Source organism: Lithobates pipiens, unplaced genomic scaffold, assembly GCF_037356315.1.
Source record: "Lithobates pipiens isolate NorthernLeopardFrog02 unplaced genomic scaffold, aLitPip1_a1.2 Scaffold_19, whole genome shotgun sequence".
NCBI lineage: Eukaryota > Metazoa > Chordata > Amphibia > Anura > Ranidae > Lithobates > Lithobates pipiens.
The window spans coordinates 155,526,989-155,548,177 of record NW_027507764.1 but is presented as its reverse complement, the minus strand read 5'-3'; the positions used below and the strand labels follow the sequence as shown (position 1 = coordinate 155,548,177).

Here is a 21,189-nt window from a genome sequence, read left to right as displayed (position 1 = left end):
GCCGACAGCGGCTTCACCCCGATGTCTGCTGAAAATGGGTCACACAAGTGCAGAACAAACTTATGTGATCCACAGGAGAAGTACATCCAAATGAGCTTTTGCTGTACTTCTCATTTAAGGCAAATCATACATTAGTCATTGAAAAAAAAATGACTTGATTTCCCCATCCACACCCTCAATGTGGCTGGGGGAATCCTCCCCACTGAGGTATTATATTCTGACTGCAGGGAGACTTCTTCACTGTCAGAGTCCAATGATTATTGCTGCTGGCCATGTGATCGATCCAGGAAAAACACGGCAGGCTGGTTGTACAGAAGTCGATCGGTAGATCAACTTTTGTACAACCATGGTGCCCATAAAAAAATGTTAAAAACGATATTCGTCCGGTCGTGCTAAATTGGCTGAATTTTGTCCCATGAATGGCTGGCGTAAATGCTACTATGAATATACTGTAAAGTAGTTATTATTATTATTATACAGTTTGCACTTTGCACAGCTCTTTACAACATGGGGCAGACAGTACAATTACAATACAATTTAATACAGGAGGAATCAGAGTGCCCTGCTTGTTAGAGCTTACAATCAAGGGAAAAAAAGGGCATAACTTCAGATTCAGGAATAAAATATGAACACAGTAATAAGCATGGTCAATATCTGAACACCAAGTAAAAATGGGCATCATTTGTTGTCGTGTCTTGCTTATTATTCACACATAAATACATTGGAATATGCTTATTATCTTCTTTCACAAAAACATTGTTTTTACTATTTTCCTTGCTTTTTATACAGTGTTCATATTTTATTACTAGTAATAAAGGATGCTGAAAAAAGTAATAATACAATGGTAAAAGGTTACTAAATACACCATTCATTTTTTATTGAAATTGAAGAAATTAGTCTCTGTTATGAAGCAGAAAATTTCAAGTTCAATTACAGTCTGAAAATGTTTTTTGGCTTCTAAGCTTTTTATAATTTAAATAATCTTTTCAGCAAATAAAAATGTCAGACACATGAAAAATATTCATTCGTTTATGCGATTAGGAGTAGATGAATTAGCCATCTATCTTACTGTTATCATAAGAAAGAACATTGTAAAAAAAAAAAAAAAATAAGAAAAAGAATTAAAGTGATTGTAAAGGCTTGTTCCTTTTTTTTAAAATACCAAGCATATTATACTTGCCTCCTCTGTGCAGTTGGTTTTGCACAGAGCAGCCCGGATCCTCCTCTTCTTGGGCCCCTCTTTGCTGCTCCTGGCCCCTCCCTCCTTTCTAGTGCTCCCATAGCCAGCAGCTTCCTATGGGGGCACTGGTGCAGAGTCAGATCTCCTTGTGTCCATTCAGACACTCTGACCTGGCTACACCCCCTCTCTCCCTTAATTGGCTGACTGACTTTGATTGACCGTCGTGGGAGCCAATGGCGTCACTGTTGTGTCTCAGCCAATCAGGAGGAATGTCCTGGATGGCTCAGACATTTCTGGACATCGCTGGAGAGAGATGAGGTACAGGTAAGTAATTAGGGGGTGCTGGGGAGGCTGCTACACACAGGTTTTTTATCTTAATACATAGAATGCATTAAGATAAAAAACCTTCTGCCTTTACAACTCCTTTAAGAATATTGATAAAAGTCAATAAGAAACCTGGAAATGGCAAGTAAGAGATTAAATATAATGATATATAAATATATAATAGTAGTATATAATAGTAGCCATAGGTGTACACATCCTGTTGCATTAGGGTGTGCACCTCAAAGCTCAAACACATGCATGTGTATATATACTGATGGTGTCGGTAGAGCAGTGGATGGTGTCAGTAGGACAGAGATTGGTGCTAGTAGGGCAGTGGATGGTGTCAGTAATTTTTATTTTTTATTATTTTTTACAATTACATTTTTTTAGTTATTTTTTTTTTACATTTTTTTAGGAGCACTATTGGCTTTGCTGACATAGCAGTGGTTTTAAACAGGAGGAATCTGCATGCCTATGATAATAGCTCAATGTCACCATAAATAAACCTAAAAGCAGAAATTTGGCTCAGATGACCTATTGTGTCTCACAGAATAATGGAAGCAATAGTCTATTTTTATTTTCAAAGAGCTGCTAATCTGAAATACACGTTTTGTTCTTTTTTTAATTATTTATCCTTACCACAAGAAATATGATGACATCTGTAATATCAATTAGCAAGAACAATGCAATCCAAAGCATAACAAAGCACACTATGCTGTGTAAGTCAAATTATGTCAACTCACTTAACAATACAAAGAAAATAAATAGCTCAGAGATATAGGCTCTGTGAAATACAAGGTTATAGAGAATATATTCTGATATTTTGATATATTCACCAATATAGGACCATTTCGATACCTTCTATCCTGGATACCTGCTGGAGATGTGGGTAGAGTCGAGGCTATAATATGTCTTATATGGGGAGATTGCCCATGTAGCCAACCTTTTTGTGCAAATGTCTTCTTCATATTCTGCCAAGTGCCCTCATGCGACATACCACAAACCCTTCAAATTGCTTTACTGTCGATCTTACCAGGATCTGTTCCTTGCATTAAGAAGGGTCTTTGTTTCTTTCACTGTGAACTCGTGCAGTTATACCGCACCATTTGAAATCTCCAGTAAGCCCTACGAAGCTGAATGGGCTAAGGAACTATGTCATATTATGAGAATGAATGGCTTGATGACCCATTTGTATGAAAGAATTAAAACTAATTTTAAAACCTTGCGTCCTTGGTTATTATATATGAACTCCGAACATTTTAAATCTTACTTATACTGTTGTTTCAACCTGGTCATTTTGGCCAACATGCAGTAGGTTATGATGTCTTCTGTCTTTAATGTAGGCAATTAGTCACATGCTCACAATGTAGCTGGACCTCATCTTGTTCTTTCCCTTTTCTTATTTCCTTCATGTCCATTTCCACTCTTGTCTCTATTTTAACTCTGTTTAATATAGCTGACCCTGCATAGGTTAGGTCATTTTTATTATATTACCTGAAGTTCTATCAGCTTTATATTGTTGTTACGGTAATGCCCAGAGTGGAATAAGTGTGTCTTTTACAGTATGTGCCAACTTATCATATGAGCTATGTAATGGTATGGTTATAAGAGGAATTGTACATTTGTGTACTGCATATTGTACCCTTTGGAATATGGTTGGATTTTGGACTTTACTTTTATACAGAACTCAATACTTCTTATTTTTACCTGTTTATATTGAAAATAAAAAAATTACAACCATTTTTAGACACTTTCTTATTTGTTTAGTAACAGATAAGAAAGTGTCTAAAAATGGTTGAACTATTTATATTTTCAATATAGAACTGGGGTGACCCTAACGGGATGCACATTGGGGATGGCATCAGTAAAAATTTTAATTGCCACGTTAAATATGCTATGCTGAGAATACATATCCTTGCCCTAGTAGATAAACAACAGAGATTTTACCTTCATAACAATGATAAGTATGGATCGGTGCATATGCTACTGTACCAATGAAATCACTACTCCAGTAAATGATGCAAAATACTGCCAAGTAAAAGGAAACTGTAACAGTTTGGAGTCCATTGTAAGATTTTTTACCTAAATGTCTTTATTGTATGAAGGTTGCAATACAAATACAAGAATACAAAGAAGTGGACAGTACAAATGAATTTCCTATAAAAGAAAATGAGTGATGTTTTCAGTGTTCAAAAGCTAAACAAGCATTCTCAGTATACAGATCAAAATTGAATGGCATATTAAGACACTATATTTCTACCTGTTCCTGTACTAGGTCTAAATATATATTATATATATAATTTTTTTTTCTTGTATTTTCATTTGGAGATCCTGCCATTAATACACTTCCTGTTATAGGGTGACAACTGCATCTATGAAAGAGCAGCATCGTTATCTCAGATTGCTTGCTCATGATTTGGACTATAGAACACCTGCCTCTCTCCTCTTATCTATAACAAAGAAGGGGTGTTAACGGTTAACAGCGATGATACAGATAACGCGGTTTGAGATATCAGTGAGTGCAGCACAGGCAAGGGTGTACAGAAAGGTACAAGTTCATTGGATTTCTGGCAGGATCAACAGGGATATTTTAGCACTTAGCAAGCAGATTTAACAAAATGATCTCAATGGTGTACTTAGCAGAAGAAAAGGAAGCACATAATAGTAGCTTGTTATGAGCATTTACATGCATTTTCATATGTGTGAGTTTAAAAAAAGCTTTTGCAAGGGTCTCAATAAGGGTGTCAGGCTGCTGAGACAATTTTGCATGGTTGCAAGGGTCTCAACAGGTGTCTGGTTGCTGGGCCGAGATTGCGTGGTGACAAAGGGGGGGTTTATTTATTTTTTTGACAAGTGAGAGGTTGCTGAGACAATGTTGCATTTTTCAAGGGTCTTAACAAGGGTGCTGAGATGATTTGCATGGTTGCAAGGGTCTCAACAGGAGTCCGGTTGCTAGGCCAAGATTGCATGGCGGCAAGGTCTTTTGATGAGTGAGAGGTTTACTGAGACAATGTTGCATTTTGCAAGGGTCTCAAGAAGGGTGTCAGGCTGCTGAGACAATTTGCATGGTTGCAGGGGTCACAACAGATGTCAGGTTACTGGGCCGAGGATGCATGGTGGTAAAGGTTTATTATATATTATTATTTTATTTATTTATTTATTTTTTATGAGTGGGGGTAGCGGAGACGATATTGCGTTTTGCAAGGGTCTCAACAAGAGTGACAGGCTGCTGCTATGGTTTTACATGACTGCAAGGGTCTCAACGAATTAGAATTGGGTTACGGAGAAAAGGATAGAAACACTTGGTTTGTTTGGCTGCTTAAGCCCCATACACACTATCAGATTTTCTGCTGCGTTTTTCCTTCAGATTTACCAAAACCATATAATATGAGGACAAACCTTAGGAGTTTCAATGTGTATGCAATCAGGCAGGCCCTTCTACTACATGGTTTTGGTAAATCAGCAGATAATCTGATAATGTGTATGGGGCTTCACCGTACTCTTAAGCGAGCAGCTATAAGGGATAAGGACAACGTCCATTTGATTGGTAGGTTCCATACTAATGAATGATATGGGAGACAGCGAATGGCAACGAGTTGATAGGACATAAAGAATGTGGTAACAAATCTTACTTGCGACAGTGGGCCATGCAAGTGAGTTTGCGGTGGACTGTGGCTGGAGTGCAACATATCGGGAACGTGTGGCCTGATGCCTTACATGAAGCAACACAACAAGGTTTGGTGTAGAAAATAGAACGCAAGAAGTGAGTATGAATAATTTGTAAGTTCCACTGCGGGAACCAAACACATGGTACAGGCGACACCGCAAGTGGCTACAAGTTTTGACATGACAAACACGGTAACGAATCCTACCTGCAACAGTGACCATGTGTTCGCATTGGACTGTGGCGGGTGTGCAACACACCCGAAGAGTGTGGTGTGGCGCTGCGCATGACACACAAAAAATAATTTTGGTTTGGTAAATAAATGTAGCGGATGACATTTTGGACACAATGTCATACGCATGTAAATTTACTTCTTGACTCAGAACAGTAGGGGTTCTGAGGGTTAATTACATAGGTTGGCCTTAATATCAGTCTGGCCGGGCTGTGCTAGAAGTTCTGCCTGGTCATGTGAACAGTGAGGTGCACATGGCACGCCAGAACCAGGCCCGGTTGGATGTTTTGGGTATCAGCCTTCTCGGAACCAATCAGTGGGAGTGCGAGGGCCCGCTGGGGAGTCTGGGAAGGGGTACTTAAAAGGGTTGGGTCATGTGGTTCAAGAGAGGAGTTTGTGAGGCCTGTGTGGTCTGTTCTGGTTTCAGGACCAGGGTAGCCCCGTGAGGGATCCCGGTCATGGGGTGTTCGACATCCCGCAACATGTTCCTGTTAGATGCCCCCAATAGACCTGCCTGGTCTGGGGTATGAATCCGTCTGTTCTTGAGACTCAGAACCGGCTGGTCCGAGACGCAGTAACTGAGGGAGGATTCAAGGTGTCTGGGTGTGTTCTCGGCTTGGAGAGGCAGCTCAGCTCGTGGAAGTGACCAGGGGAGGACTCTTTGGAGGAGGGTCAACAAGTGGCATCCTGAGAAGTGCCTGGTTACTAAGTTGGGAAGGACATTGACAAATTCACGTTTTTCCAGTACCATTGAGGAGACAGAGAACGTTCCAGGTACTGAGGAAAAAGGTTCCTATTCACCCTTAGTTACAAATTGTACACGTTCATAGAATTGCTTCAAGTTTTGAGTCAATGTGCTGACTGCCATGATCTCTGGCTAGAGCGGAGGTAACTGGTAAGCCCAAAAAGTCAAGGCCGCCCTACAAGGGTTATGGCCGCTACATAAAGGAAAAAAGAACCATGTGTAAACGATTCGTAAGTTCTGCTGCAGGACCTAAAACACACACGGGATGGGGGAAACAAGGAATGGCAATGGTAGAAAGTATGCAATGTATCTGATATGAATCAGTTGTAAAGAGAAATTACTCTGATACAAATCGGTTGTAAAATGTATGAAATTAATTTAATATGAATCTGTAGTAAGGAATATTAAATTAATCTGATACGAATTGGTTGTAGAGTGTATGCCATCCCTTGCTCTGAAACTGAACACATACCAACCACCCAGCTCGCCAGGCTAATCAAGTGCAGACAAGGCACCAGGTGGGTCTAATAACACTAAAAAAGAACACACTGCCCCGAGGGGCTTGGAGAGTGCTGTTCACCCCAAATAGATATAAAAATGGAACAAGTTCCCCCACAATCAGGGTTTTTAGGCAGCAAAAACACTAATAGTATGACAGAGTAGAGTAAAAAAGTATTTTAATATGTTTATTACCATGAAAACACCATGGCACAAAGGTAAAAACATGAGCTCCAACTAAACAATTGAAAAACTCCAAACGAAAAAATAATGTAACATAAGAGCTATATAAAAAATACAATAATAACGATGGATGTGCAGAAGCAGACACAACTATTACTGACACTGTACAATATAACAACAGTGGAGGTATAGTACTAACGCGTTTCAACCCGCTGAAGGTGTCGTCTTCAGAGAAATGGTCTGTTATAAAACAAAAATGTAATAAATAAATACATCAAATATTAATTGTTTATATTGTGAATACCTGTGAATATTTTAGTATAATTTACCCAATAGTGCACGTCCAAAGGGATAAAATGAAGTACTTTCAGTGGAGTACCCCCTCCGAATGACTGCCTCAATTTCCCTTCACTTATCAAGGATGTCACCAAGTCCAAAAGTGTCGCCAAATGGCAAAGATTAGGGGTCCAATGTCGTGGCTTGCAAGTGGCAGGGCAGGACTTAGGGTGGTGGGGGCCCCTGGGCTTGAGACACTTTCGGGCCCTACCATCTATACATTACCGTATTTATCAGCGTACAACACGCACTGGCGTATAACACGCACCGCAAGTTTAGGAGGGAATTTTAAGGGAAAAACAAAAACTTACATTTAAATGCCCATTAATGCAGCCTTATCGGTGTCCATCTGCAGCCTTGCCCATCCATCTGCAGCCTTGTCCAGTGTCATTGCAGCCTTGTCAGTGTCATTTGCAGCCTTGTCAGTATAGCTTTGTCATTTGCAGCCTTGTCATTGCAGTCTTCAAGTTTCAAAATGGCGCCGCCGAGATACAGAGTCCTGTGTATCTTGGCGGCTCCCGGGGGCTCTTGCTGGCTCGCGGGGGCTCTCGCCGGCTCTCGGGTTCTCTTGGCGGCTCTTGGGTCCTCTCGCAGTCCCAAGCGGAGCCGAGAGTAGCCGAGAGTACTCGGCTCGGCTCACAGTCACGCCCAGTCCCTGTGTTAAGTCCATCATAGGGCGGGACTGTGAGCGGAGCTGAGCCGAGTGCACTTGGCTATGTATCTCTGCGGGGCCCCCTATTGGGCGGGGGCCCATGGGCTTGAGCCCAGTCAAGCCCAATGGTAAGTCCTGCCCTGGCGAGAGGTCACACACATACCTCACCCCCCATGGACATAGGGAGTGGGTGTGGACGTTGGCAGTCCGACAATATGGCAGTCCGACAAAAAAAACCCACACTGTGCACAAAAAAGGAAAAAAGTGAGGAACACAAAAAAAAAAAAATTGGGTTATGTTTTGTAGTGGAATGTGTGTTGACTGTGTGAGATGTGTGAGTGATATAGTGCATACTGTGTATAAAACAAAAGAAACTGTGTGTGTGTTGGGGTGAAAAAAGTAAACAATGTGCAAGTGATGTGAACTAGAGCTGCAACTAACGATTAATTTGTCTGTCGACTAATCGATCGATTATTTTTTTGATTAGTCAACGACTATCCGATTATTTTTTTTATTTTTTAATGAATCTAGTGTTTTTTTTTTTGATTAGCTAATTTAATCCTTTGGATAACCTTGAGAGTATTGTATTGCAGAGTATTGTATTGCATTGCAGAGTATTGCAATGCATTGGCGGGCAGAGTATTGCAATGCATTGGCGGACAGAGTATTGGCGGGCAGAGTATTGTATTGGCTGGCAGAGTATTGGCGGGCAGAGTATTGTATTGGCTGGCAGAGTATTGTATTGTATTGGCTGGCAGAGTATTGTATTGTATTGGCTGGCAGAGTATTGGCGGGCAGAGTATTGTACTGTATTGGCTGGCAGAGTATTGGCGGGCAGAGTATTGTATTGGCTGGCAGAGTATTGGCGAGCAGAGTATTGTACTGTATTGGCTGGCAGAGTATTGGCGGGCAGAGTATTGTACTGTATTGGCTGGCAGAGTATTGGCGGGCAGAGTATTGTACTGTATTGGCTGGCAGAGTATTGGCGGGCAGAGTATTGTATTGTATTGCAGCAGAGTATTGTTTTGCAGCAGAGTATTGTATTGCATTGCAGAATATTGTATTATAGAGTATTGGGCTGGCAGGGTATTGGCTGGGTATGGAGGGATGGCTGCTTCCATCCGACCTCTCCCCTCCACTGCACAGATCAGTACAGAGAGGGGAGAGAGAAACCGGCGTCATGTCGTGTGTCGTCGGAGCGATCACATTGTAAACGCCTGGGTGTAGAAAGATGGCCGCCTCTTCGGAGCTAGGCCAAAGCCGCGGCCTCTCCTAAGGCCGAGACCGCAGAGCGCTCCGCGGAGCGTGGCATGTGCGCTCGGATCACGGATCGGTGATGATCCATTGCACCCCTAGGGACGGCGGCACGGCGGGGGAGAATAGAGGGGGACGGTGGGGGAGAAGAGAGGGGGACAGCGGCACGGAGGGCAGCGCTAGATACTAAGCACTGCCCCCACTGTGACGCATCGACCCCCAGAACGCACGCAACGTATTTTCTTAGTCGACGTAGTCGATTACGTCGACGCGTCGTGGCAGCTCTAATGTGAACAACATAATGATGACAGTGGTGCCTGGATGAAACCAAATGTGTATTGATGAACTAGTGCATACATTGTGTGTGTGAAAAATGTGAGAAAAAAAAAATAATTAATAAATAAAACTCACAACAACAAAAACCAAAGTGGACATGCAAGCCTAGTAAGGTAAACAGAATCATAAAGATCAAGGTTATTACCTGTATTACCTGAATAGATAGTGTTAGTAAAAGGGTAACCCTGTAGGAAAAGGGGGGACTGTAAACAAGGACCTAGCCCGGGATAGGTAACAGACGCAGTCACAGACTCAGATATAGAGTCGCCCAATCTATAAATTAATAAATAAGTAACTTAGGGTGTTGTTATACCAAATTTCTTACAAAGAAAATATATAGAAAATAATACATAAATATAAGAGATGAGTAGGCGCAAGCAGGGAAAAGTTAGCCGTACGTACCGTCCGAGAGCTGGAAATTCCTAAGTCCTTCCTCATGTAAAAATAGGCAGTAAATGTGCCCTTCTTACTTGGGAGAATATTTATACTAAGCCCCAGAGTTCCTCACAGGTGTCATCCACATGCCTAATGGCCGATAGCTGCCCCATTCCGCATGGCCACCTAAATAGGTGGACCACGTGTGGCCGCCCCGGAAGGCCGCGAACGGCCCCGAACTGACGTCACTTCCGTTGTAACTGCGTGACGTCAATACGTTGTGCGCACCCGCTATATCGCGGGTGCGCACGAAGCATGAGTCCGGAAGTGTCCAAGGATGCCCCCGGCAAGGGAATAAATTTCCCCCATGGATGGACGCTAAGAACCCGCCCATATCACAAGAGGTGACAAATGGAGGGGCTCGTGTTGATGAACAAGACCCCTCCTACCCTTGCCGGGAAGTCACGACAGGGTGCCCCTCTCCTCCAAAACAAATGGCGACAGGACCATGATAGTGGGGAATAGCATCCCCAAAGGGGGGGAGGGGCATGTGGTACTGTGGCTACGGCACACCACATTGGTCCACACCCCCACAACGCCCGAAAAAGGTTGAGTGGGACAGGGAGTGTAGGAGTGAGGGAAAAAAAAGGGGGGAGGGCATTGGGGGGGAGGAGACACAGGAGGTGCGCCCAAACACAACACCACATTGGCACAAATTTATCTCATCAATCCTATTGTGTCATTCCATATTGATCACATTAATTCACATATATATCATACATATTATTTGCATACAAATGTGTGCATTACATAGAGCACGACCACAATGAATATGTAACAGCAAGGTAACTAATATTTATAAAGCATTAGCCATACGAGGTACACTATCTAGACCCCAAGTGTAGTAACAAAGGCTAAAGTGTTTCCAATAATTTAGAGAGGCATGACCGGGAGATTTAACTGAGGGAACACTTAAAAATGAGGGGAACAACCGAACCAGCCGAATAAGGACAGGTTCAACAAGTGGTCTCTACTGTGTCCTTCCAGAGGTGAACCTCTTTAAAAAAGGGGCAAAGGAGACCGACTCGTTGAGTCCTGGAAAAGAGGTGCCATTCAGTTTGTGTATCCACCTCTGTTCGTGTTGGAGTAGGGTCTTATTCCAATCACCCCCCCGTTCAGGGATATGTATTCGATCCAGGGCGGTGAATGAAATCTTGGGCATTCTGTAGTTGTGTACTTTCACAGCATGTCGTCCTATTGGCAAATAATAATTGCCAATTTCCATGCTGTAGACATGTTTGGACATTCGTCGATGGAATTCTTGTTTGGTTTTACCAACATAGTATGCCCCACATTCGCACTCCATGAGAAATACCACACCCCGTGTTTGTGGGTCTAATTACCCCAGGTGAGTCTAATTACCACCTCAATCAGTCACAGAACCCATACAAACAATACATGTTCATCTGCAAATGGTTGAGACGACAACCCCATGGGCAGTGAATCTTATAACCAGTGAAGCCTATGGCGAGTGATATCGGAACAACAACCAACATCGGCTCGGAGGCTTGGATTTACAAATGAATCGTATGTTTGGCAGAAGGAACTTACGAATGTACTACGCCTGTGCCGAATGAGGTTGGGACATGAGCAACAACAACTCGGAGGCAGGTTTTTTACGAAAATGCAGGATAGGAAGCATAACCAAACGCAAGATTACACATGATACTAAAAGGTTTGAATACTACCTGCGACAGTGAGCCGGAACCGCCGACAAAGACCACGAACGGAGAAGCCGCAATGCATTTGCGATCGAATGCACAGACTCACGAAAATGAGGTGAGCTGGGAAGAGTAGGCCTTGCGCACTGAACCAACAAAGAGCATGGGCGAGTGGGCTGCTTAAATACCCTCCAGGCTCCTCCCATAAATTCAGGCCACCATACTGGCCTTCTTATTTATCCTTTCCAAAAGATAATTCTCTGTGTTGAAATCCATAGCTCTCTATCGTCTGTCTCTTATTCCACTTTCGATGATGGTACCAGATAGATATTTTGGTAAAAGTGCTCTCCTAGCAAAAGCAGATGTTAAACCTGTCTCGCCACATTCATTTAATTCCCACGGTTTATATTTTAAAAGGTTTTATTTTCATGTGATTTGTGTTTACCTATGGGCTGTTCCCTATCCTGCTCCTAGTTTGAGACTTTTGTGTGCTTTCTACAATATATTATCAAATTAATCTGATTTCTATAGCACCATTCACAAATTTTTGTTTATCGATCCACCATATATTCCTCTTTGTTATTTTTTATTTACATTTTTTTGCTATATCATTGCTCATTTTGGTATTCTGCTGTCGATTGTTCCAATTGATTTTCTTGATACCAACATTGATACTTCATTATTACAATTTAAACTTCCGGAATCTAAGATTTCTAAACCTAAATTATCCATTTCTTTCTTAATCTATAGAAAAAATTGATTTTTTTCTTTGCATCTAGAATTATGCTAGTTGGTAGTTTTTTTTTCTATACACGTATCCCTTGTAACGGTTGGCTTAAAATGTCCCTTTTAACATATTAATTTATCTAGTGGTCTTAAAGATGATCTGCTAATATGGTTTGAATATTTTGATGAATACAATGGCAGATCAATTTTCAAGATTACTTTATTTTTTGTTGCTGAGTTGTCCATAGATGCGGCTGGGTCCAAGAGGTTTGCAGCCATCTGGTGCACTCATTTTCTTTGTGGAGCTTGGGTTGTTTAAAAGGCTAAATAGAAAATTGTTTTGGTGGAACTTTTAAAAATTGTTGCTGCTTTTTAGCTCTGGGGTGAATGTTTTTCTAATAAAATAATTATTATTCACTCAACATTTGGGTAAAAGCTAAATATGTTCCTGGTAAATGTAATAATATTTCAAATTCTTTGTCCCTTTTCCAGATGCCTCATTTCCAACAGTTACTTCCTCATGGGGATCCGGAAGATTGTGCTTGCCCAGATTATCTGTGGAATCTAATTTAATCAGCCTTTTCAACGCTATTAAAAACTTGCACCGCACACGGACCGAGGATTCAGCTGCATGGGAAAGGTGGCTTTCATTTAACAAGGCTTTCTGCTTTAATTTTGAATATCATTCTCAGAAATCGATCTTCTCTTTTTTGTGTGTTAATGCCTGACCAATTTGTTTCATAGACAAATAGTTAAGTTTTGTCCAGATTCTTTCTTTCTTTCTTTCTTTCTTTCTTTCTTAAACTCAGTAATCTTCCACCATGCAATAGTGTTCTTTTTGGTTAGGCCAGTCCTTAAAGGTTATAAAAAAAAAAAAAAAAAAACACTTTTACACATGTATGGTGTAGATCCATTTCATTTGATATCTTACGACAACTGTGTTTTGTCCACTTTCACTATATGCCATCCATTGCTTTTAAATTTGTTGTGTTGTGTTGTCCTACTTTGCTGCATTACGGATTTTGGAATTAGTACCTCAAAACAAATGGGGCAATTCTGGGCTTATGTTTCAAGAGGTTTCTACTTTTATTTCTAGTATCTGTATTTTCATACAGAAATCCAAAACAGACCAGTTTGGTAAAGGTTGTTGGGTTCATCTTTACTCATGTGGTGATTCCATGATTTGTCCTTCTAAAGTTATTAATAAATGTTTACAGTGCCTTGAAAAAGCATTCATACCCCTTGACATTTTCCCCATTTTGTCATGTTACAACCAAAAGCGTAAATGTATTTTATTGGGATTTTATGTGATAGACCAACACAAAGTGGCTCATAATTGTGAAGTGAAAGGAAAATGATAAATGGTTTTCAATTTTTTTTTACAAATATGTAAAAAGTATTTTGTGCATTTGTATTCAGCCCCCCTGAGTCAATACTTTGTAGACCCACCTTTCGCTGCATTTACAGCTGCAAGTCTTTTTGGGGATGTCTCTATCAGCTTTGCACATCTAGAGTGTATCATTTTTGCCCATTCTTCTTTGCAAAATAGCTCAAGGTCTGTCAGATTGGATGGAGAGCATCTGTGAACAGCAATTTTAAAGTCTTGCCACGGATTCTCAATTGGATTTAGGTCTGGACTTTGACTGGACTACTCTCACACATGAATATGCGTTGATCTAAACCATTCGTTTGTAGCTCTGGCTGTATGTTTAAGGTAGCTGTTCTACTGGAAGGTGAACCTCCATCCCATTGTCAAGTCTTTTGCAGATTCTAACAGGTTATCTAAGATTACCCTGTATTTGGCTCCATCTGTCTTTCCATCAGCTCTGACCAGCTTCCCTGTCCCTGCTGAAAAAATGCATCCTCAGAGATCCTCAATTAGATTTAGGTCTGGACTTTGACTGGGCTACTCTAACACATGAATATGCTTTGATCTAAACCAGTGGTCATCAACCCTGTCCTCAAGGCACACTAGCAGGCCAGGTTTGCAAGATAACTGAAATACATCACAGGTGATATAATTTGCTGCTCAGTGATTGCAATATTCTAGTCTGCATCTCCCCAAGGTAATACATAAAACCTGGCCTGTTAGTGGGCCCTGAGGACAGGGTTGATGACCACTGATCTAAACCATTCTTTTGTAGCACTGGTTGTATGTTTAAGGTTGTTGTCCTACTGGAAGGTGAATCTCCATCCCATTCCCAAGTCTTTTGCAGACTCTAACAGGTTTTCTTCTAGGATTGCCCTGTATTTGGCTCCATCTGTCTTCCCATCAACTCTGACCAGCTTCCCTGTCCCTGCTGAAAAAATGCAACCACAAAACATGATGCTGACACCACCATGTTTCACGTTTGGGAGGGTTTGTTCAGAGTGATGTGCAGTGTTAGTTTTCTTACACACATAGTGTTTTGCTTTTAGGCCAAAAATGTTGTTCTCATCTGAACAGAGCACCTTCTTCCACATGTTTGCGGTGTCCTCCTCGTGGCTTCTCGCAAACTTCAAACTGGATTTCTTTTGGCTTTCTTTCAACAATGGCTTTCTTCTTGTCACTCTTCCATGAAGGTCAGATTTGTGGAGTGCACGACTAATGCCCCGTACACACAAGCGGATTTTCCATCAGAAAAATCTTGGATCGTTCTTCCGACGGAATTCCACTCATGATTGGCTTCCATACACATGTTCACACAAAAGTTCTCTGAACTTTCGACTGTCAAGAAAGCGGTGACGCACAACACTACGACAAGCCGAGAAAATTAAGTTCAATGCTTCCGAGCATGCGTCAAATTGTTTCCGAGCAAGCGTAAGAATTTTGCATGTCGGAATTTGACGATTGGAATTTCCGATCAGAACTTTTTCCCACCGAAAAATAGAGAACATGCTGTCGATCTTTGGCTGGCTGGAATTCTGCCAGAAAATGTCCAATGGAGCATACACAGGGTTAGAATTTCTGACAAAAAGCTCTCATCCGACTTTTGCTGGCAGAATTTCTGATCGTGTGTATGGTGCTTAACAGTTGTCTTGTAGACAGATTCTCCCTCCTGAGCTGTGGATTTCTGCAGCTCCTCCAGAGTTACCATGGGCCTCTTAGCTGCTTCTCTGATTAATGCTCTCCTCGCCCGGCCTGTCCGTTTAGGAGGACGCCCATATCTTGATAGATTTTCAGTTATGCCATACTCTTTCCATTTTCAGATGATGGATTGAACATTGCTCTGTGAGATGTTGAAAGCATGGGATATTTTTTTATAACCTAACCCTGCTTTAAACTTCTCCACAACTTTATCCCTGACCTGTCTAGTGTGTTCCTTGGCCTTAGTGATGCTTTTTGCTCACTAAGGTTCTCTAACAAACCTCTGAGGGCTTCACAGAACAGCTGTATTCATACTGAGAGTAAATTACACACAGGTGGACTCTATTTACTAATTAGGTAACTTCTGAAGGCAATTAGTTTAGATTTAAGTTAGGTGTATCACAGTAAAGGGGACTAAATACAAATGCACGCCACAAATATCACACATTTATTTGTAAAAAAAGTTGAAAAACATTTAAAATCATTTTCCTTCCACTTCACAATTATGTGGCACTTTGTGTTGGTCTATCTCATAAAATTCCAATAAAATACATTTACGTTTTTTGGTTGTAACATGACAAAATGTAGAAAATTTCAAGGGGTATAAATACTTTTTCAAGAAACTGTAGCTGTTAGGCCTAATATTTTGTTTTGTTTTTTTGATTCACCTTGATCATCAACCTCTTACAAAATTTTAGTTCACTTCTGTTCTACATAAATGCTTACATTATTTAGGTCTTCGACATTTTAAAAAGCATTCTTTTTGCACTGGAGCAGTTACTGTGGCTGTCCGGATCGGTTTAGATGATACTATTATTAAAATATTAGGTAGATGGGAGTCTGATAATTTCAACATATACAAACGTTGTAACCCTTCTCTTTAATTTCTTCAGGTGCTAGATCAGTCGTTTGGTTTATTGGACATTCCTATATTTTTCAGGCTTGTAGGAAAGCATTTTAATGTTGTTATACTGAGAATCTTTCGCTGCCATTTGATTCAGTTTGCATTTTTTGGAAGGCTGTTAAAAGGTTTAAAATGGTGTCATCTTAATTTTTACCTTTCACAGTTATATCTTTGCTGTCCCCCCTTTCTATTCTTATAATTCATGTTGGCAGTAGTGATGGACGAACTTCCGACGGGACGTTTCGCGAACGCGAAATGCGAACGGACCCAAACGTTCGCGAAACCGAACGTTCGCCGCGGGCCCCATTGACTTCAATGGGAGGCGAACTTTGCAAACCTTCATGTCGAATTTGCGGCCACGTGGTAATTATTAGGGGGTAAAACGTAGTCCCACCATCTGGACAATGACATAATACATGTATGAGGTGAATTTGGGATCGATAACTACAAGCATTTTTATTTTATTTGGGAAATTGTTCTAACAATTCAGGACTATGGAGCTAATGAAGGCAATGGAGGAGAGGGAAGGTCAGGGACCAGGGTAGGCAAAGAAGAGGGTGCAGGAGATGATCACCAGCAGCGTGACATACCGGAATGACACATGCACCGTGATAGAGGCATCTGACAGCAGCACCGTAATACAGAGCACTGACAGCAGCACCGTGACATACAGCGCTGACAGCAGCACCGTGACATACAGCGCTGACAGCAGCACCGTGACATACAGCGCTGACAGCAGCACCGTGACATACAGCGCTGACAGCAGCACCGTGACATACAGCGCTGACAGCAGCACCGTGACATACAGCGCTGACAGCAGCACCGTGACATACAGCGCTGACAGCAGCACCGTGACATACAGCGCTGACAGCAGCACCGTGACATACAGCGCTGACAGCAGCACCGTGACATACAGCGCTGACAGCAGCACCGTGACATACAGCACTGACAGCAGCACCGTAAGCAGCCCCAGGAGGAAGTCAGCACAGCACAGGGATGGTGTGATCCCCTCATAATAAGAACCCCCAGGAGGAAGTCAGCACAGCACAGGGATAGTGTGATCCCTTCATAATAAGAACCCCCAGGAGGAAGTCAGCACAGCACAGGGATATCATAAGCAGCCCCAGTAGAAATATGACACCGCTCAACCTCTTCAAAGAGGAGGGTAGGGGCATATAGTACGGTGTGCTTTTTTGGGTCAAGGAAGTGAGCCAAATGAATTAAGAAGGTCTGTGTGCTTGATTAAAAAAATAGTTTATAGACATATACATGGTCTACTGGTCACATGTGTTGAATTCCTCCGAGATCCATGCCTCATTCATTTTTAGAAATGTGAGGTAGTTAACACTGTGGTGAGCTAGGCGAGTACGCTTATCGGTCACAATCCCCCCTGCTGCGCTGAACGTCCTTTCGGACAGGACACTGGATGAGGGGCAAGCCAACAGTTCGATTGCAAATTGGGCAAGCTCTGGCCAGAGGTCAAGCCTGCCCACCCAGTAGTCTAGGGGTTCATCACTCCTCAGAGCGTCCACATCGGCCGTTAACCCAATGTAGTCGGACACCTGACGGTCTAGGCGTTCCCTGATGCTGGATCCGGATGACACCTGTCGATGGGTCGGCTGAAAGAATGACCTCATATCCGAAGTCACCAACACATCTTCAAACCGGCCTCTTCTTGCAGGCGCTGTTGGATTGGTACCCGCAAATCCTTCTCTGGGAGTGGGAATTGCTCCTCTGCCAGCGCACGCAAAAGCAGAATGCAGCATTTCTCGAAGCAAGGCCTGGAAGTGCTGCATTCTGACAGCCCTCTGCGACGGCGGTAACATTTCCGCCATTTTGTGTTTGTACCGGGGGTCTAAGTACGTTGCCACCCAGTACTGGTCCTTGACCCTCATGCTTTTTATACGGGGGTCCCTATTAAAACACTGGAGCATGAAGGCCCCCATTTGCACTAAAGTGGAAGCGGTGTGGTGGCCTGGCTCCTGCTCATCATCCAGGATAATGTCGTCCTCTTCATTCTCCTCTCCCCATCCTCGCACAACAGGGATCCCAGAAAGGTTTAAAGCATGCTCTTCTTGCTCCTGCTCATCCGCCCCGGCACCATCCTCCTCTGACTCCTCATCAGACTCCTGTTGTTGACTTGTCTCAGATAGAGTAGCCCCCCCTGGGAATTCATCCAGCATTGCGACTTCCTCATCTTCCCGCTCCTGCTCCTCCACAGCCTGATCAATGACACGACGCAATGCACGCTCCAGAAAGAAGGCATAAGGTACCATGTCACTGATGGCGCCATGGCTGCGACTGACCAGTTTGGTGATCTCCTCAAATGGCCGCAGAAGTCTGCATGTGTCGCGCATGAGCAGCCACTGGCGCGGTGAAAAAAAACCCAGCTCCCCAGAACCGTTTCTTTCGCAGAGTTCATACAGGTAGACGTTAACTGCACGTTTCTGCTGGAGCAGCCTATCAAGCATATAGAAGGTTGAGTTCCATCGCGTCGGGCAATCGCAAATAAGACGTCTGACCGGCAGATGGTGTCGCCGCTGAATGTCAGCAAGGCGAGCCATGGCCGTGTAAGATCTTCTGAAATGGGCCGAGATTTTCCTTGCCTGCCGCAAGATGTCCTGGACCCCAGGGTATTTGACAAGGAATCGCTGCACGACCAAGTTTAAGACGTGTGCCATGCACGGCACGTGCGTGATTTTGCCCTGTTTCAATGCGCTAAGCAGATTGGCACCGTTGTCACACACCACTTTACCAACTGTCAAATTGAGCGGTGTTAGCCACTCATCTGCCTGTGAACGCAAAGCTGAAAGGAGTGCCGGGCCAGTGTGGCTCTTTGCTTCCAGGCACAACAGACGCAGCACGGCATGGCAACGTCTCACCTGGCATGTGGAATAGGTTCTGGGGAGCTTGGGCGGTGCAGTGGAAGAGACGCTAGCAGCGGAAAAGGAGGAGGCAGCTGAGGAGGAGAGGGAGGAGGATGGAGTAGGAGGAGGAGAAGAAGAGTCAGGCCTGCATGCAATCCGTGGCGGTAAAACCAAATCTACACGGGTGCCACGGGTTACATGCTTGACGGCCGTCAGAAGGTTCACCCAGTGGGCAGTAAAACTGATATACCTTCCCTGCCCGTGTTTGCTAGACCACGTGTCTGTGGTCAGATGTATCTTGGCACCGACACTGTGTGCCAGAGATACATTCACTTGCCGCTGAACATGGCCATATAGCTCTGGGATGCCCTTCTCTGAGAAATACTTCCTTCCTGGGACTAGTGATGGACGAACTTCCGACGGGACGTTTCGCGAACGCGAAACGCGAACGGACACAAACGTTCGCGAAAACGACCGTTCGCCGCGGGCTCCATTGACTTCAATGGGAGGCGAATTTCGCAAACCTTTAGGTCGAATTTGCGGCCACGGGGTAATTATTAGGGGGTAGCACGTAGTCCCACCACCTGGACAATAGCATAATACATGTATGAGGTGAATTTGGGATCGATAACTACAAGCATTTTTTTTTTATTTGGGAAATTGTTCTGACAATTCAGGACTATGGAGCTAATGAAGGCAATGGAGGAGAGGGAAGGTCAGGGACCAGGGTAGGCAAACAAGAGGGTGCAGGAGATACAGAGCACTGACAGCAGCACCGTAATACAGAGCACTGACATCAGCACCGTGACATACAGCGCTGACAGCAGCTCCGTGACATACAGCGCTGACAGCAGCTCCGTGACATACAGCGCTGACAGCAGCTCCGTGACATACAGCGCTGACAGCAGCTCCGTGACATACAGCGCTGACAGCAGCTCCGTGACATACAGCGCTGACAGCAGCACCGTGACATACAGCGCTGACAGCAGCTCCGTGACATACAGCGCTGACAGCAGCTCCGTGACATACAGCGCTGACAGCAGCTCCGTGACATACAGCACTGACAGCAGCTCCGTGACATACAGCGCTGACAGCAGCTCCGTGACATACAGCGCTGACAGCAGCACCGTGACATACAGCGCTGACAGCAGCTCCGTGACATACAGCGCTGACAGCAGCTCCGTGACATACAGCACTGACAGCAGCTCCGTGACATACAGCGCTGACAGCAGCTCCGTGACATACAGCGCTGACAGCAGCACCGTGACATACAGCGCTGACAGCAGCTCCGTGACATACAGCGCTGACAGCAGCTCCGTGACATACAGCGCTGACAGCAGCTCCGTGACATACAGCGCTGACAGCAGCTCCGTGACATACAGCGCTGACAGCAGCTCCGTGACATACAGCGCTGACAGCAGCTCCGTGACATACAGCGCTGACAGCAGCTCCGTGACATACAGCGCTGACAGCAGCTCCGTGACATACAGCGCTGACAGCAGCACCGTAAGCAGCCCCAGGAGGAAGTCAGCACAGCACAGGGATGGTGTGATCCCCTCATAATAAGAACCCCCAGGAGGAAGTCAGCACAGCACAGGGATGGTGGGAGCCCCTCATAATAAGAACACCCAGGAGGAAGTCAGCACAGCACAGGGATGGTGGGAACCCCTCATAATAAGCAGCCCCAGTAGAAATATGACACCGCTCAACCTCTTCAAAGAGGAGGGTAGGGGCATATAGTACGGTGTGCTTTTTTGGGTCAGGGAAGTGAGCCAAATGAATTAAGAAGGTCTGTGTGCTTGATTCCAAAAATTGTTTATAGACATATACATGGTCTACTGATCACATGTGTTGAATTCCTCCGAGATCCATGCCTCATTCATTTTTAGAAATGTGAGGTAGTTAACACTGTCGTGAGCTAGGCGAGTACGCTTATCGGTCACAATCCCCCCTGCTGCGCTGAACGTCCTTTCGGACAGGACACTGGATGAGGGGCAAGCCAACAGTTCGATTGCAAATTGGGCAAGCTCTGGCCAGAGGTCAAGCCTGCCCACCCAGTAGTCTAGGGGTTCATCACTCCTCAGAGCGTCCACATCGGCCGTTAACCCAATGTAGTCGGACACCT

At 43.8% G+C, this 21,189-nt stretch overlaps 1 long non-coding RNA gene across 1 annotated transcript in view; it reads left to right on the top strand.

The window, feature by feature from the left end:
- The window catches only part of LOC143998226 (uncharacterized), an 87,809-nt gene that overhangs the window by 51,867 nt on the left and 14,753 nt on the right, over positions 1-21,189 (top strand). The window contains exon 3 of the long non-coding RNA XR_013277791.1: positions 12,719-12,866. This is a non-coding gene — a long non-coding RNA (uncharacterized LOC143998226). The remainder of the gene's footprint in view (positions 1-12,718; positions 12,867-21,189) is intronic.